At 35.3% G+C, this 18,045-nt stretch overlaps 2 long non-coding RNA genes across 3 annotated transcripts in view; one reads left to right on the forward strand and one right to left on the reverse strand.

The window, feature by feature from the left end:
* Nucleotides 1-18,045, reverse strand: part of LOC122231198 — a 419,598-nt gene that overhangs the window by 198,796 nt on the left and 202,757 nt on the right. The gene's annotated exons all lie outside the window — the stretch shown is intronic.
* Nucleotides 77-17,855, forward strand: LOC122231199. 2 transcript variants are annotated; one of them, XR_006208393.1, is made up of 4 exons: nucleotides 77-236; nucleotides 3,709-3,774; nucleotides 5,220-5,302; nucleotides 17,750-17,855. It is a non-coding gene; the product is annotated as an uncharacterized LOC122231199 (long non-coding RNA). The 2 variants fall into 2 exon arrangements; XR_006208394.1 differs by lacking the exon at nucleotides 17,750-17,855 and adding an exon at nucleotides 6,480-6,699.

Below are 18,045 nucleotides of genomic sequence, written 5' to 3' on the forward strand. Positions count from 1 at the left end.
TTTGAGAAAACCAAATAGCCTCCTGTGGGTGTAACTGCCAACAAGCCCAGCTTAAATTCTAGCCAACTGCCAACATCAACTGTCAAATCTGAGAATGGGGAAGACGAGATGAGTCCAGCTCCAGCCAGCATCTGGATATAACAACATGACAGACCTGGTGTTATTACAACCAAGATGAATCCCAGTCAAACTCAAGAAGCATGAAAAAGACTACTGACAGCTGTCATTGTTTTTAGGTATTAAATTCTGGGGTGATTAATTATATAGTAATAGCTAACTGAATAGATATTGTGGACCCTGGGAGGAGTTTGATTTCTTATGCCATGGTTCCCTTGCTGACACTTATGTGTCCCTTATCAGGTTAATGTTTTTATTTATTAATTTTTTTAAGTTTATTCACTTATTTTGAGAGTGGGAGAGAGAGCAGGGGAGGGGCAGAGAGACAGAGAGAGAGAATCTCAAGTAGGCTCTGCACTGTCAGCCCTACATGGGGCTTGAACTCACATACTGTGAGATCATGACCTGAGCCTCAATCGAGAGTCAGAGGTTTAACCAACTAAACCACCCAGGGGCCCCTCAGGTTAATGTTTTTAAATTTTAAAAATCCAACACATAGCATTACGGAGAACATAATTTATATATTATTAAACCATTATCAATATGTTAAAATTTTGTTGACATAAGAATATATGCGCATCTTTATTAATGCATTAAATAACCACATCTAGCAGAAAATCTAATAACTATAATGATTTCAAAGTAGTGATGAGTATAAATGATATTTTGTGGTATCTGACACCACTCTAATGGGATATTAAAACTGATGTTTTTAATGAAAAAGTCACAGGAACCACCAATCTGACTATTGTTTATTATCTACATTCATAATTGGCAGAAATTATGGCGTTACTTAGATATTAATTCAAATAAAGTATATAATTTATTTCTAGCTCTAGATCAAAATGCCTGTATTATATCACAAGTATTAAGGAAAAGATAAAAAGTAAGATAATGGGAGGTCCTTGCACAAGGGCCAGAAAATAAGCAATATTCTTGAATTCTAAAAGCCTGAGATCTTCAGCTTGTTCCAGTTACAAGGACTTAGAAAAATCATACCACCCTTCTGAGACTCAGTCTTTCTATCTGCAAATAATATTATAACCTCTTGATACACAGAATCTTGTCCAGTACATATTATACTACATGGTTTGGGAGAACGAAAAATAAAATATTATGTTAGTGCTTTGTAATATTTATAAGGCTCTTGTGAATGTAAGGAAGTATTGTTCTCTCTGCTTTATAATCTAACTAAATTCAGTCCTCTTTATTATATATCTTATATAACAACAATCCTGGACACATGTCTCACTCAGTTCTGAGGCCAGTGGCAACTCAAACACAAATGCTTTTTCTCTGCAAAGTGTTTAAGAACAAGATGTATTGGGTTTTTGGTGCTTTGAGTCAGAGCAAAGAAAACCAATCACAACTGCCACATGCTCTTCATTCCAAGAAAAAAAGGTAAGGGTGGGGGCTGCTAATTACTCTTCTTATGGTTTGTGCCATTGAGGTCGTTTCAGCCTGAACTGTTTATACTCATTTTGTGTGACCTTCTCTGTAATTACTTTCACATTTGAGGTTTATTTATTTTGGACTTTGAATGGCAATTGGGATGTTCCTACTGGACAAGAAACTTTGGAATAAAACGACCTTAAAATATCTTTTTGATTCTAGATATAAGAGTTTAAGCACCTTTGTAGGTTTTTTTTTTTTAATTTTTTTTTTTTAACGTTTATTTATTTTTGAGACAGAGACAGAGCATGAACGGGGGAGGGGCAGAGAGAGAGGGAGACACAGAATCGGAAGCAGGCTCCAGGCTCTGAGCTATCACCACAGAGCCTGACGCGGGGCTGGAACTCATGGACCGTGAGATCGTGACCTGAGCTGAAGTCGGACGCTTAACCGACTGAGCCACCCAGGCGCCCCTGTAGGGTTTTGCTAAGGCTCCTAGTAAAACATCTCTGCCCATATGAAAAACACCTCAAAACAAAATGTCACTATTCAAATGTCTGTATATTAATAGATCTGCCACTTGGTACCAATACTCAAATATTAGTGGGAATGAAAAAGACATATACTCATACGTTAAACAAAAAAACCTTATGATTCAATCAAATCCTCCTACACTGGTTTTACCTTCTTCATTGTTGCTCTACAGTGAGGGCCAGCAAAATTTTCTGTAAAAAGCCAGATAGTAATTTTTTTCATCTTTGCAGACCAAATGATCTCTATCACAATCATTCAACTGTATAATCGAGTCATGAAAACAGCCATAGAGAGCAAGTAAAATTTGGGAATGACTGTTTCAATAAAACTTTATTTAGGAAAACAGGCCATAAGGTCTGGATTTGACTAGACCGGTCCTTCATTTGGAGCTCTACACAATTCCAAGATTGGTAGCTGTAAAAAAATTTACTCATGTTATTTTCCAGCCAAAACTCTTTTAATAGCTCCCTACAGGAATAATGACCAAATACTACATTGCATAAACTGTGACACTTTTGAGAATGAAAAAGAGGGTGCTGTTAATAATTATATCAACACGGCAAGTATAAATTAAAACAGTTCCTGACAAACTGGGGCATATGATCACACTACCTATGGCCTATGGGATACAGGCCAAATACATTAGGATACAATTCAAGGCCTTTACATTCTGACATCACTCTATCTTTTCAACCTTATGTCCCAATAGGCATTCCAACCTCTTGCTCACTTCTGTATCTTCTTAAATGCTATCCCCCCTGCTACTTGGAAACTCCTTCTCCCCTTTCTCTGTCTAGGGATTTCCTACTTATCCAAGACTGAAAAGTTGTGAGGTACATCCCAATGTCTCAAATTCTGTCCTCACTTATAAAATGTAACATTTACTGTTACTCCAGTACTTAAGAGACTGTGATGCAACTATTTACTATTCACACTCACTTTCATTTCTCATTGGCTGCCTTTTTTTTAAGTTTCTTTCTTTATTTTGTGTGTGTGTGAGAGAGAGTGTGTGTATTTATTTTGAGAGAGAGAGAGAGAGAGAGGGAGAGAGAGAGGGATAGTGTGAGTGGGGGAGGGGCATAGAGAGAGGGAGACCAGGAATCCCAAGCAGGCTCCACACTGTCAGCAAAGAGCCTCATGCAGGGCTCAAACTCACAAACTGTGAGATCATGACCTAAGCTGAAATCAAGAGTTGGATACTTAACCAACTGAGCCACCTAGGCACCCCCTCTCTCATTGCCTTCCTCCTTCTCTACATGGGATAACACTGGAGCATCAGTGGGGCTGCCTTGTCACATTTTTTTCTCTGAAATTTTAGCCTAGGATCTAGTATATATGCAAACAGTTAGTGAATATGCATTTCTAAGAAAACACTTTTTTGGTTGCATAGGATCAAAATCCTCTAAAACGTGCTTCCATGAAATTGAGTTTATTACATGAGAGGTATTTCCTTATCTGTAAGCCATGCTGCTCAGGGATAGAAACAAATCTGAAAGCCTTTGGAACCAAGGTGGCTACATTGTGAATCTCAGTCTCACTGTGCGACATCTTGGTGTCTTTCCATTCCCAAAACCCCTCATTAGCTATTTCTGCTTTGCATTGCACACTGCAAATAATAATCAGGTTTATTGTTTTATGGTGTTTTTTTTTTTTGTCACTTTCCAGTTCAACAACTTGGGAGAGGTTAACAAAAGTCTCTGAGATGCAACTCCAAATCTTCAAAAGAGAAATGTAACTACCTACTCTTAAATCAGTGTATGCTCTCCTTTTACTTTAACCAGCTGTGAACAGGGAGGGGTACTGTCTTATAGAATAAACAGGATTTTAGTGGCTCACTCCTACAGGTGACTGGTCGGAATTATAATGAGAAAAATGTGGACATAAACTAGACGAACATCTGAAAGATTTATATGATCACATATTATCACCTATTTATAAATATAAAAAATTTGTATAAGATATAAGCAAAATTAATATGAATACTTTGATATAGAAATATTCTGAATTCATGGATTCATTGCCAAACTCAATCTAAAACCAGTTATAAATATAAATAAAATATAAACATAAATATATATATTTAGAGCTTTGGCTATCATTCTTTTTTTTTAATATGAAATTTATTGTCAAATTGGTTTCCATACAACACCCAGTGCTCATTCCAACAGGTGCCCTCCCCAATACCCATTACCCCCCCTCCCCTCCCTCCCACCCCTCATCAACCCTCCATTTGTTCAAAGTTCTTAAGAGTCTCTTATGTTTTGGCTCCCTCCCTCTCTAACCTTTTTTTTTTTTCCCTTCCCCTCCCCCATGGTCCTCCGCCAAGTTTCTCAGGATCCACATAAGAATGAAAACGTATGGTATCTTTCTCTCTATGACTTATTTCATTTAGCATAACACTCTAAAATATAAATATAAATATAAATAATATAAATATAAAGATAAACATAAATATATATATACATATATATATATATTTAGAGCTTTGGCTATCATTCTTTTTATTTTATTTCTCTTTTGTTACTTGAAAGCTTTTTAATGTTTATTTATTTTTGAGAGAGAGAGAGAGAGAGAGAAAATGCAAGCGGGGGGAGGGGCAGAGAGAGAGGGAGACACAGAATCAAAAGCAGGCTCCAGGCTCTGAGCTGTCAGCACAGAGCCCTATGCAGCACTACAACCCACAAACTACGAGGTCATGACCTGAGCTGAATTCGGATGCCCAACCCGCTAACCACCCAGGTATCCCCTCTTTTGTTACTATAAAGTAAGAAAAGAAAATCTCTCTTAGGCATTAAATCCTTAACTCATGTTAGTGGCTAGAGGATCCCTATAGAAAGTGACTTTTGGTTACGGTATTCAAAATATTGGGGTTAAATAATATGTTTGACTTCAAAATAAAATAATGAGATTAATATTTATATGTGGAACATGAACTAGCACTATGAAAGAAATGTTCTAATCATGAAGGAGTAGAGAGATACTCCTGTAGTTTAGGATATGTTGAGTTCTGAAAGGCACTTTGTAATTCTGATTGTAGGTAAAAATTGATTCTCATACGATCTATGTGGAAGATGTATACAATACTAAATTTAAGTTCTTGGGAAAAAAAAACCTGTAGGTGTTCATTGAATTGCTTCTGAATTTTCTGATAAAAAAAAAATCTCTTTTCAATATAGACCAAAGTGTTCGTATTTTGGCTTACTTTCATGCCATAAATAAACTCATTACTAGACACCACTCCTGACACACGAATGCACTGGTGAGTAATGAATAATGTAATTGCTAAGTTTAAAAGTACTGCTCAGAACTTATTTAGCTAAAATATGAGCTCTGACTTTTTTTGGATTGCTAAAGTCTTCTTAGAGAATGTAAATGTGGGCCTGACAAGAAGCAAGAAATGCAAGATCTAAGTTTCAGTATGTAGGGAATAAAGGCATTGTTATGCAACTACCAGACTATGCCCAGTGTGGTAGGTAGCAGTCCTATTCCTATTATCCAAAGCCATGCTTTGCCTCAAAGGCCAAGGATCCTGTAGTTTATATTTGGGACATGTAAAAAAGCTGCTTTATCTATTTACATCCTCTGATGTATGAGCTCTGTAATTATTTTTGAGCTGCATTTAAACTCCAAATGGAATTGTAAACAGCTCCACTATCAAGAAGGCAATATCATCAGCAAACTCTCCAGATTTCATGCTATTATCTGGTATCTTACTGGAGACAAAGATACCAAAAATGCTGAAAGGTAGGCTTCTTGAAATCTTGCAGTTCTTACAAGGTGATTAACTCCAAAAGGCTGTATCTGCTTGGCCTGAGTACGTATCCCTCAACAACAAATTCAACAAATATATTTTGGCATCTACAATGTACTAGGTTTCATGTTACGTATTTATTTATCAAAGCCCTTATTGATTCCCTATCAACTTGAAATTCCCTGAGGGTATCACTACTCCCAGAATCGCCCCATAGTTTGGAGGGCTGCATAATGTGGAGTGCATAGGGTTTTGGCTGGGAAGAGATAGATAGGCTTCACACATACCAATTATTGAAGAAGTTATGGTGGCTGGATATAAAGTCGGCTACCCTAGAATGTGGGCAGAAAATGGAAGAAATCATGTATTGAACATTGCCCTTCTACATATTTGAAGGCTTGTCTCAGGACGTATTGTAATTATTAAGTCAACAATCAATATTGCATTTACATTTATTTATCTAAATTATACCAAGTATCTGGTAATTAAATAAATGAACCAAATATTGATTCCACTTCATTTAGAATCCAAACTGCTGCCAGAGATTTCAGTGGTGAAATCCATGTTCTCAAGATCTCTTAGCTCTAGAGTAGTCCTATTGACGAAACTTTGGCTATAGTCACAGACTTTACATCTGTAATGTTTAATATACTCATTAGCGTGTTTAATTTTCTTTTTTGTTCAGAAGTGCAGAAAATAGGGAAATTCCTTTAAAAAATTAAGGAGCAAAGATACAGTCATTCCTTGGATATGTCCTGCTTATTAGATAATACAAAGAATCTTAACATCTGTCGGCTTCCCATGATTCCCATCTGTGATGCAAGCCCAGGTGATGACAGCAATAAAATCCGTATTATTTCCTGCCCTTACTCAGGTTCACCACTCACACCCAACTCAAATGCAAATCGGAGGCATGATAACATTAAATATTTAATGTGGTAAATAATAAGTGGCCAGATTCCATTTGAATGTCCACACCTCAATTCTAGAGAAATGTCTAAATTGAGCTATGAGAGGGAAATGATGGAAAGGTCCACTTTTGCACATGACATTAGCTTTCATTTTCTCTTTAGTGGCTACACAGCAGAGGTAAAAAGCAAGATACAATGATAGTATATAGAAAGTGAAAGCAAGGGTTTGGGAATAGAAAAACAATTTGCCCAAAACCCCTCTATCTTCTTGTTAGACTGACAAATATGGCATTCATTCTGAAAAGAGATTGCTTTGGTTTAAAAGCTATGTGCTACGTGACAGGTGGTCAGAATTGTTACTTCTGATTCTTGCAAATCCATACAGATGAATGTTAATTTACATCAAAGAGATGGAGTAGATCAAACATGGAAACCAGTTTAATTTTATATCTTAAAATGTATTATACATTAATTTTCAAACATATTGAAATAACACCTACAGAGTCCAGATAGATTCTCCAGAATGCACAATCTTGAAATATGTATCAGCTTCTGAATCTGTACATATGTTCTGTAGGTTCATGAAAGACAGATTTTGGACTAACTATTCATTTTGAATGTTAATTTGATTTTATAGTAATGAATAGATTATAAATATGGCTTATTCTTTAATATATTATTTTCATTCATTGATCTATAACAACATGCATTTCTAGTTGTTAGGCTAGCTTAATCCTCAACTACTGATTTTTTTTAAATTGGGTCCTGAATCAAACTAATTACCAAAGATACTCAACATCTTTTGTTATTAAAATCTATGTCAGTAGAAATCTCTCTTTATTAAATATGTACAGAAAACTTCTTAAAGTTAAAATGAAATCAGTATTAGAATGCTGTAAAGTCTATACTAAGTGAAGAAATAAAAAATCCAAAATCTACATAAATAGCCTTGTTCATTAATGTGTTTTCTTCTTCCTTCCTCTCTCCTCTGATCTTCTGCAAAGTACAAATACACAAACAAAAATTAGTGCCATTAGAGGTAACTAGGGCACCAAGTCTTTACTGTGAAAACTGACAATAAAAGGGAAATTATTAAGGAAGCATCCTTCTTTGACTCTGTATGAATGAATTTCTTGGTAATTAAAGAGTCCTAGTTAGGTAACAATTCCATCGCCTCACATAATTATGTGTTGTGTGTGTGGGTGCGTGTGCACGTGTGCGTGTGTGTGTGTGTGTGTGTGTGTGCGTGTGTGTGTGTTGAGAACATATAAGATCTACTTTCTTAGCAACTTTAAAGTATACAATATGATATTGTTAGCCATAGTAAACATGCTATACATTAGATATCCAAAAGTCACTCACCTCATAGCTACAAGTTTGTACCATTTAATCAACATCTCCTGTTTTCCTCCATTTTCCAGCCCCTGGAAACCACCATAGTACTGTCTGAATCTGGCTTTTTTTTTAATTCCACATATAAGTGAGATCGTATCATATTTGTCTTTCTCTGACTTATTTCACTTAGCATAATACTCTCAAGGTCCATCCATGTTGTCACAAATCACACAATTTACTTCTTTTTCATGGCTGAAAAATATCTCATTGTGTGTCTATGTAAGTGTGTATGTATATATGCCACATCTTCTTTATCCACTCATGTGGACACATGTATCCAGTCATCATGGTGTACATCTTAAACTTACACAATGTTATGTGTCCTTTATATCTCAATAAATATGGCAGGGGGAGCCCTAGTTGTTGAGAAGTCCTTCTCCATAGAAGTCTTCCAGCCAATAATTACAGAATAACAGAATTAGAAAAATTACCATTTCACAAACCAAAATGATATAATTGATTCAGACAACAATCATCAGTGGACTCTAAATCCATTTGGAAAAACAGCAAGGTCAGACTCTCTTTGTTGACCCTACTGATCAAACTTAGCATCACCTAAAATAGGATGATCACATGTGCTTCCTGATATGCTAAAACAGGAATTATATAGCACCACCTACAAAATATGTTTTTGCTCAGCTATTAAACCCGAATATAATCAACTTTTTAGATCTAACTTTAGTTTACAAAAAATACTGAGTATTTGAATAAGATGTGGAGCAGAAATCTTGCTGACCCACTTTGAACTTGTAGCAGGGAAAAAAATAAACTTAGTTTGTTTAAAAACACTGAGATCGTGCAATTGTTACTGGAAGCATCACCCAGACTAGAGTGACTCATAGATTGCTAAGCTTATAGAGTTTGATGTTTAGTTGCAACAGGAATTAAAAGATAAGTCTACTGCCTCCCCCAAGGTGTGCTTTATGTAACATCTATTTTCTGTATGCAAAGCACTACCAGAGTACGTGCAAAGTTTGAACTAATAACGGCACCTTTGCCAATTCTTTAGGAATATTAATAATGTTGTGCCCATTTTTATAGCTGTGTTTGCATTCTCTCTCCTTATGGTTCTTTATAAGGTACTGACTAGAAAATTGATTATCATTATAATGAAAATTATTTATTAAACTTGTTTTCCCATGTTTCTCCTTTATTTTAACATTTAAATTTTAGATGTTATCTTTAAAGGAAATATATATTTTTACAAAGAATTAGACCTTGGTACTAGTAATCAAAACCAATTTCACAGAGCCACCAGTGGATTTCAAACCAACGCAAATGTCATTTCATTACTAGGTTCTGTCATTTGACTAAAAGGACAGACAACTTGTGAAAATTCTATAGTTCTGAAACATTACAAACACATGTATTCATGAATTCATAAAATAGAGGTGACTATGAATTTTAAGGTTTTCATTCTCACACATAGACACATACATAAACGAAGGTTATCAATGATAATCTACATTAAAATTTGTATTTTATGTTGGATTGTGTGAGCTTTATTGATTTGTGTTTTGTCTTCTAAGTACTTATTTGTTTCCATAAGTAGAAAGCATATTTTTAAAGTAACTAAATTTGGGGGTGTCTGGGTGGTTCAGTCAGTTGAGCATCTGACTTTCCATTTTGGCTCAGGTCTTGATCCCACGGTCAGGGGACCCAGCCCCGCATAAGGCTCTGCACTGAGTGTGGAGTCTGCTTAGGATTCTTGGTCTCTCTCTGTCTTTCTGCCCCTCTCCCCTACTCATGTGCTCTCTCTCTCTTTCTCTCTCTTTAAAAAAAATATACATATATATGTAATATAAATATATATATACACACACATATATATACATATACACACATATATATAATTAATTAAAATTTTTATCTGAATGACAGTACACAATCTATTGCATGTGGATGTCTAAAGATTAAAAATATATTACATTTTTCCACATCTGCATTTAATGTAAGATTAAAGTAGAATGTCGAACCAGTTTTAACCAACTTGGAAGCGATTCTTTGCTGAAAAACAATTTTCACTTATTTGGAAATGTTGTTCCCTCAAGGAAACTAAGTAGCGTATCCACAACATCAACTTTCTCATAAAAAGAATTGGAAAAAGTTCTTTTATTTCAAGGTGATAAAAACCATATGCTAATTTCATTAAAATATGTAAATTTCTTCTGATTAACCAAATCTCAAACTTTTAGGGCATGCTATGGTGAATGTTTATAATGAAATATTTTCTCCAGCTATTTGAAGGCTGTTGTGTGTACATTTATGACTTTCAAGGTAAATGTTTATGAAGGTAGCAATGGTCCCACAGAGCAATTTCACACCAAAACGCTTATCTGCCTTTATTTTTTTCTCCTGCAGGAATTTTGGACTAAATTAACATGTTAAATATCTTTATTTAAGGCAATGAACCATTATTAATAAAGTTACCAAACATTCGCTTACAGAGAGCACTACCTTCCTGGAGGGCAATTTGGCAATAACTATCAGAAGCTGTAAAACTTAGTGTACCTCATAACCCAAATATTCTCCTTGTAGAAACGTATGCTAGTGAAATAATTTAGAATATGCACAAAGATTTCATTAAAACATGTTCACCGCAGCATTAAATCTAAATGCTCAAGAAAAGGGTAAGGTATGTTCCAGAACATCCATATACAAACTGCCCCATTATTAAAACAAAGCTATTTTGTGAAAGGAAATTCCTGGTTAAGGAAAGAGGCTTATAATACATTATATATTATTTAATGTGAATTAAAGGTTGCAAAGTACTATTATGGTATTCTTCTATTTTTATGAATAACATACCTACTTTTGTGTGTGCATCTGTGTGTATGTATTTATCTGCAAGTACACATACAAAAATATGAGCTGTTTCCTATGAGCTGTTGTATGAGTGTATGTGACATCCTGTGGGGTTTTTTTTGTTTTGTTGTTGTCATTTATATGTATATCTGATACCACTAACCGTATTCCTTATGAAAATAAGATTAGAAGGATAAAATCCAGAGTACTTTGCAATGTAAGGAAGATGAACACACATGAAATACATTATTTTGAATCATACGTGGTTTGAAAAATAAAAAGTGTTATATAATGCAGACTATGTGAGCTGCAAGTTAACATGAATCAAAAATCTGGCCATTATCTTTTTTGGGTGTTCTGCATTCAAGCATTCCTATGCTAATCCTCCAAAAGTAAAACTGGGTCAATCTGTTTGTGACTTCACATCACTACTTTCTATTTGTTTAACCTTAGACAAGTTACACAGGTTCTCTGGATGTCAACAAATTTGTTTGCCAAAAGGATATAATACCTATTTCATAGAGTGGTTGCACAGATTAAATGAGTAAAGTAATATTGTGTTTATATAGCGTCTGGCTTGCAATCAGTGTATATTAAAAAGTCTAACAGAACATAGATATGCTGTATGTCTCATACTTCCTCAAGTTATGATCAGGCGGTATTTTAAATATTTAGGTTCTTATTCTAAACACCACACACCAAACAATCCGTGTACTGTCAAAATCATCAAAATCACGGTTCTTCTAAGGATTTAAATTTCAAACAAGGTCATATCAAAGAGCTTAGTTTAAAATATATATATTTATGTCATATTAAAATTAGAAAAAGAACACATACACTGCTGTATACATTCTGAGTAATTAATATATCCTAGTAACTTGGATAAAAAATTTAGAATAGCCTATTAGTAAGACTGTCCACTGAATGGAGTGGGGATAGCTTGTCATGAAGTGGAATTATAAAATGTAATGCCCAACATCTACCAAGCTTGTAAGGAACTGCAAACTAGATTCTTTTCTTATTATAACACACTTAACCCTCAAAATAACCATAGGTATCTTAGTCTTAATTTTTAAAGTAATGACAAGAACACTCAGAGAAATTCAGAAATATGCACAAGATCAAACTGTTATAAGGATTTGAACCTCTGTCAATTCAAGTCTACAGCACATTTTCTTCTTGAAGTCTCAAGCTGCCACAACCATAAGGGACATAGTGGGAACAAATGTAAGGAAACATTTCAGTATAACCCTGGAGTTATTACTTGTATATTTACAGATCTATGTCTCTGATATTAGATTAACTAGATTGGTTTTACTCAGGGGTACACTTAGGGGTAAATAACATCTGGTTTTACACAATCTTTCAGCTGAGTCTATTGCAAGTGTACCAATTTATGGCCAATAAACAATGTCACAGTGTCCAAAGGCTATAATCTATACGATTTCAGATTTGAAGGTATTGTTAATTCACAAAAGATTTGTAACTAAAATACAAAAAAAATGTATTTTAGTTATATATTGTGACACACACAAGCATCTTCTACCTACTGGTTTGCATTTGTAAGCATGGGAATTCAAGCTTTGTTGATTCCTGATAATAATATCAAAACATACACCATGAATTTTCAGGGAATATACATATAGTTTTGAGTGAACCTCAAGATCACAAATCTGCACATTATCTGACCCATTAATATCCATGAAAACATTTGCAAATTATAGTTAGTTTAATTGATTAGTTCAATTCATAGATGCATGCCAAATCATTTTTTTCTTTACCAATTTCTCTAGGGCTAAAACTGTTAGATGCTTTCAATTCACAATCTATAATTTCACCTCAAATTCAGTTTATAGTTTTTATAGTCTTTCCACGTTGCTACAAAGGGCCATATTTTGTTCTTTCTCATTGCCATGTAGTACTCCATTGTGTATATAAACCACAATTTCTTTATCCATTCATCAGTTGATGGACATTTAGGCTCTTTCCATAAATTGGCTATTGTTGAGAGTGCTGCTATAGACATTGGGGTACAAGTGCCCCTATGCATCAGTACTCCTGTATCCCTTGGGTAAATTCCTAGCAGTGCTATTGCTGGGTCATAGGGTAGGTCTATTTTTAATTTTCTGAGGAACCTCCACACTGTTTTCCAGAGTGGCTGCACCAATTTGCATTCCCACCAACAGTGCAAGAGGGTCCCCGTTTCTCCACATCCTCTCCAGCATCTATAGTCTCCTGATTTGTTCATTTTGGCCACTCTGACTGGCATGAGGTGATATCTGAGTGTGGTTTTGATTTGTATTTCCCTGATAAGGAGCGACGTTGAGCATCTTTTCATGTGCCTGTCGGCCATCCGGATGTCTTCTTTAGAGAAGTGTCTATTCATGTTTTCTGCCCATTTCTTCACTGGGTTATTTGTTTTTCGGGTGTGGAGTTTGGTGAGCTCTTTATAGATTTTGGATACTAGCCCTTTGTCCGATATGTCATTTGCAAATATCTTTTCCCATTCCATTGGTTGCCTTTTAGTTTTGTTGGTTGTTTCCTTTGCTGTGCAGAAGCTTTTAATCTTCATAAGGTCCCAGTAATTCATTTTTGCTTTTAATTCCCTTGCCTTTGGGGATGTGTCGAGTAAGAGATTGCTACGGCTGAGGTCAGAGAGGTCTTTTCCTGCTTTCTCCTCTAGGGTTTTGATGGTTTCCTGTCTCACATTCAGGTCCTTTATCCATTTTGTGTTTATTTTTGTGAATGGTGTGAGAAAGTGGTCTAGTTTCAATGTTCTGCATGTTGCTGCCCAGTTCTCCCAGTACCATTTGTTAAAGAGACCGTCTTTTTTCCATTGGATGTTCTTTCCTGCTTTGTCAAAGATTAGTTGGCCATACGTTTGTGGGTCTAGTTCTGGGGTTTCTATTCTATTCCACTGGTCTATGTGTCTGTTTTTGTGCCATTTTTATAGTCTTTCCAAAGATGGAAAAGATTGGGGTGCCTGGGTGGCTCGGTGGGTTAAGCTTCCGACTTCGGCTCAGGTCATGATCTTGCAGTTCGTGAGTTCAAGCCCCACGTCAGGCTCTGTGCTGACAGCTCAGAGCCTGGAGCCTGTTTCAGATTCTGTGTCTCCCTCTCTCTCTCTGACCCTCCCCCATTCATGTTCTGTCTCTCTCTGTCTCAAAAATAAATAAACGTTAAAAAAAAATTAAAAAAAAAAAACAAAGATGGAAAAGATCTAGATAAATACTTCTAAAACTCTTTGGTAACTAATAAATTGATTTAAATAAATTATAATTTTTCCCTCAAATTAGCATCTTCTCATTAAAGATTCATCAATTTTATTGATTTATTATGTTTTTAAAATTTTTTTTAACGTTTATTTATTTTTGAGACAGAGAGAGACAGAGCATGAACAGGGGAGGGGCAGAGAGAGAGAGGGAGACACAGAATCTGAAGCAGGTTCCAGGCTCTGAGCCATCAGCCCAGAGCCCGACGCGGGGCTCGAACTCACGGACCGCGAGATGGTGACCTGAGCTGAAGTCGGATGCTTAACCGACTGAGCCACCCAGGCGCCCCAAAGGTTCATCAATTTTAAAGAAACCAACAAGGAAAGGCTTATTTCACTGATTTTTGAGGTATCTTATGGTGTAGTCTTCTTAGGAGCCTCGTTAGAACTATGGACAGGCTACACTCTGGATTAATCTATTACAGGTGCAGTACTATCATTTTACAGAGATATTAGTGACCATGTATTATTTACTTTCCCTGAATGGAAAAAAAAAACATGAAATAAATCCATAAAACAGTCACAATTTGATTATAGGATTTCGTTAGAAACTTCCCAATGCTCAGCTCTGATCCAGGCACTTCCTGCAACCCAGAATTTTAATATTTCCCAACAACACATTTATATACAAATTCCTTGAACTCTTTACCTTACTGATACTCAAGCTCTCTCTCCAACCGAAAAAGAAAATATGTTAACTTACTTTACAATATCTGCCAATGGCTATTTCTGGAGACTGTCCCTTTTCTAAACCCATCCACAGTCCACCCATACCTCAAGACCCAGCACTAATCTTTCAATTTTTTCATGCAACTCCCTTGAGATAAGATATGATCCTTTCTCAACCTAATATGTGTTATACCCTGCTATGCATAATCATGATGTTTTCATCTGAGCCATCCATTAGAAAGTAAGCTCCGTAAGAATAGGTATCTTGCCCATCTTGTTCATCGTTGTCTCTCCGGGTCATATTAGTTATTTTACAATGTTAGAATCTTCATAAATATTTGTCAATTGACTAGATAACTGTTTTCTGATATTCTTGGTGCAGGATTTATGTCTTGATCACCTTTGTGTCTCTAAAGTACTTAGCAGAGCTTTTTTGTGGAAATAATTTTCCAAGAAAAAATGTTGAATTGAAAACTTGTGAGAATTGCTGAAACTGTTTTTAACGAAACATAAAACTTTACTGTTGGCATACTTACACCTTAAAATTGGGTGTAGGAGTCATTATTTCTAATCAAATTTGAGTTATGGAAACTTCTGAAGTCTGTATATTTTAATATAATAAAACAGATCAAAAGATCACCCTCCCTAAATTTTATGAACACTGTAGGAAACAAAACACACACACATTGAATTGTTAACTGGAGATGACATAATAACAGTGACCCACCCTCATTCATAGTGGAAAGCCCTCCTAGATAAACTTGAAAAAAGTAACTGTAGCAGCCCCAGAGCTTTTGAATTCCAGGGAAACATCTTCTGGGTTTGACAAAATCAATGCTAGATTCCCCTACTTTTAAAGATATTTATCAGGTGCCTGGATCACTCAGTTGGTTAAGCGTCGGTCTTTGGCTCTCCAAATGATCTCTCAGTTCATGAGTTCGAGCTCTGCATAGGGCTCTGTGCTGACAGCTTATAATCTGGAGCCTGTTTCAGATTCTGTGCTTCCCTCTCTCTCTGCCACTCCCCCACCCATGTTCTGTCTCTCTCTCTCTCTCTCTCTCTCTCTCTCTCTCTCTCTCAAAAATAAATAAAAACAAAAACAATTTAAAGATATTTAGAAATAAAAATACGCAAAAACACACAACTTTGCAAAACATACACTTATTTTTTTTCCTCTGAGCCCAAACCAGTAAAAACTGCTTTCCATCTTTTTTATTCCCTTCTCTGTTCTGTAAAAGCGACATTCATCTGGCCATTGGCTACTCTCTGTAGCCTTCTCCGTTATAAGTACATATAACTGACTTTATAGCTTACAAAATGATTTTTATATGTTGCTATCTGCTAATAATTAGGTCCAAATAGTCCCATAGGCTTTGAAGTGGTCTTGACATCTGAACCCTGCTCCCCAATCCTGGAAGCTGCCTCTGCAATTTCAGTCACATTTCCCTTGGTGCTTTTGAATCAAAAAACTGTGCTCTCAGCTCATCTGACCTGACTAAAATGAGAAAAGGCATAAAATCTCCAGAGAAGGTGTGTCTTAACAAGATTTCAGACCCAATTCCAGCCACCAAGGGGGTTTAGATAAGGCTTAGATACACAGTTCATCCTTTGGATTCTTTCATCCAACTCCAACCTTGGAACCTTTTGTGATTCCTTCACCTCTATTCACTTCACAGGATTGGGTCCATCACTAATCATAATATAGGATTTTGCTTAGAAGTTTGATCAGCTTTAAAGTTTGCTCTAGCTCAGCACAGACCATACCCTTAGCTCTATAGGATGACAGGATAAAGGGATTCTTTGCCCTGCACACTCTGGGAATTAATTGAACCACCTATAAATAGCCATTCTAAGCAGAAAGGAAACACTCATGGCATTACCTTGAAATATATCATTTCAAGATTTCCTTGAGCTCTTTATGAGAGAGGAAAATCACGCCTTCACTCTGATGAACCTTAGTTCCAATTAGTACAAGTGCACCTCAAATCCAGTGGATTATATGTTAATATATTTAAGGCCTTTTACAAATATCAGGTAGCTTAAGATTATGGCAAATGATAGAAAGTAGAGTCTATACAAACAATTAGAAAATACCCGTATTTTTAAAACTATATTTTAAAACATACTGTAATTTAAAGAAAGCTGCTATCTGTGGGCTCTAAATCATTATATTTTCCTCCTTTATCCATATATATATATATATTTATATATATATTTATATATATATATATTTATATATATATATTTATATAAATATATATACATATATATATTTATATGTATATAAATATATATATATTTATATACATATAAATATATATATATTTATATACATATAAATATATATATATATAGAGAGAGAGACAGACAGACAGCATGAGCAAAATTATGTGTATATATGTGTATGTAGATCTATACACACACTTAGATACATAACATGCATAGAGTAAAACAAAAATACTATACACTGTGAAAGAAGAAAAATATATTACCTTAAAATATCAAAGGAATAATCACTAGCATACTTAAGAAGACTTTTACATGTGTATGCTCATTCACTTATACTTCATAGGGCATTGCGATAGGCACTGTGAGGGAGATGTATATAAATCACACCACTGACTTCACTGAGATCACAGAAGTGGAATAAATACACGTTATGCCAAAGAAAAATTCTTAATGGCTTAATAAAGGAAAAGCAAACATATAATGCACTATGATTATAATGAGGGAAGAGAAACCACAATTATGGATCTAGAAAGGTAAGAGGAAATTTCTAATATGGAAAATTTCTACAGTCTAAATTGTGTGTATTTATGAGAAAAGGGGAAATCTGGGGAGGCCTATCTAGTGTCCAGATTTGAATTTTTAATTTTGTTTGATCAATGTTTCTCCTCTACCTAGGTTATTCCGAAGCAATACTTGAAATACATTGAGATGCTGAAGAATGATGCTCAGTATTCTGACAACTGTTGTTTGAGTTCAAAAAAAAAAAAAACCTAATAAAACAAAGTCACATGGCATGCACATTTTTAATTCCAAATCTGTTTAGGAACAGGAGGATCAAGTGTTGACTTTGGCAAGCATAGGGAGTGGTTTCCCTGGAATTCAGAAACCCTGGACAAAATCATGAAGAATTAATTGAACCATGACTTGAAGAAACCAAGCCATGAAATGTGTAATAATGACCCAGTCCATTA

This window comes from Panthera tigris, chromosome D1, assembly GCF_018350195.1.
Source record: "Panthera tigris isolate Pti1 chromosome D1, P.tigris_Pti1_mat1.1, whole genome shotgun sequence".
NCBI classification, from domain to species: Eukaryota; Metazoa; Chordata; class Mammalia; order Carnivora; family Felidae; genus Panthera; species Panthera tigris.